Source organism: Mustela nivalis (assembly GCF_964662115.1).
Source record: "Mustela nivalis genome assembly, chromosome: 5".
Classification (NCBI taxonomy): domain Eukaryota; kingdom Metazoa; phylum Chordata; class Mammalia; order Carnivora; family Mustelidae; genus Mustela; species Mustela nivalis.
Genome location: NC_139024.1, coordinates 26,768,022 through 26,769,613, shown reverse-complemented (window position 1 = coordinate 26,769,613; position 1,592 = coordinate 26,768,022). Strand labels below are relative to the sequence as shown.

The window sequence follows — 1,592 nt, the reverse complement described above, 5'->3', positions numbered from 1 at the left end:
TGAGATAGAAATAGGATGATAGTGATACTTCCTAGGAATTACTGATAAACATCCTCCTGAGTTATCTTTCTTGAAGTTCCTGCTTAATTCTGTCTTCAAAACATTTTTAGGAAAGCATTTTACCAACTAACATATCTAATATAAGACATTAATCCAATGTCTACACAAAATATTACTTGAAACATTTGTCCAACGTTTTGTTTTGCTTTTGCATCTTTGTACATGTAGAGCACGCAGCTGTGAAAGTAGTCTACGTGTATGTGTGTGTGTGTGGGGGGGGGGTCTGGCTGGCTGTCAGTGGAGCACGTGACTCTTGATCTCAGGGTTGTGAGCTGAAGCCCTACACTGGGCATAGAGCTTACTTTAAAAAAAAAAAAATTAATGCAGTCGGATCCCGGCAGCAGCTGCAGCGGCTCTCATCTCTCCTGACTCTCCTTGCTATCTCCTTTTCGCTTCCGGAAACATGGCCTCCGGCGTGGCGGTCTCTGATGGCGTCATCAAAGTGTTCAATGACATGAAGGTGCGCAAGTCCTCGACACCAGAGGAAGTGAAGAAGCGCAAGAAGGCGGTGCTCTTCTGCCTGAGCGAGGACAAGAAGAACATCATCTTGGAGGAGGGCAAGGAGATCCTGGTGGGTGATGTGGGCCAGACTGTAGATGACCCCTACGCTACCTTTGTCAAGATGCTGCCAGACAAGGACTGCCGCTATGCCCTCTACGACGCAACCTATGAGACCAAGGAGAGCAAGGAGGAGGACCTGGTGTTTATCTTCTGGGCACCTGAGTCTGCACCCCTCAAGAGCAAAATGATTTATGCCAGCTCCAAGGATGCCATCAAGAAAAAGCTGACAGGAATCAAGCATGAATTACAAGCAAACTGCTACGAGGAGGTCAAGGACCGCTGCACCCTGGCAGAGAAACTGGGGGGCAGTGCCGTCATCTCCCTGGAGGGCAAGCCTTTGTGAGCCCCCTCCAGCCCCCTGCCTGGAGCATCTGGCAGCCCCAGACCCTGCCCATGGGGGTTGCAGGCTGCCCCCTTCCTGCCAGACCGGAGGGGCTGGGGGGATCCCAGCAGGGGGAGGGCAATCGCTTCACCCCAGTTGCCAAACAGCCCCCCTCACCCCCTGGACCTTCCTCTTCCCTCTATTCCCTGACGGTTCTGGCCTTCCCAAACCGCTTTTGATCTTCTGATTCCTCTTGGGTTGAAGCAGACCAAGTTCCCCCCAGGCACCCCAGTTTGGGGGGGGGGCTGTATTTTTTTTAACGACACCCCAATTCCCCACCTGTTCCTCCCTTTTCCCATGCTGCCAACTTCTAACCGCAATAGTGACTCCGTGCTTGTCTGTTTAGTTCTGTGTATAAATGGAATGTTGTGGAGATGACCCCTCCTTGCGCGGCCTGGTTCCCCTCCCCTTTTTTCCCCTGGTCTTGGCCACCCGTGGAAGCAGGACCAGTAAGGGACCTTCAATTAAAAAAAAAAACAACACACACACAACAATAAAAAAAAATTAATTAATTTTTAAAAAAAAAGAAAGAAAGAAAGCCTAAGGTAATGACAGTGAATGCTTGCAAGTGTACAGTACTTCCTGTATC

General features: G+C 49.9%; 1 pseudogene across 1 annotated transcript; it reads left to right on the top strand.

Annotated features, from left to right (window-relative positions):
- The first annotated feature begins 383 nt into the window (after nt 1-383).
- Nucleotides 384-1,348, top strand: LOC309864763 (cofilin-1 pseudogene; annotated as a pseudogene). The gene has a single exon. The product of its transcript is annotated as a cofilin-1 pseudogene (transcript).
- Nucleotides 1,349-1,592: the final 244 nt, after the last annotated feature.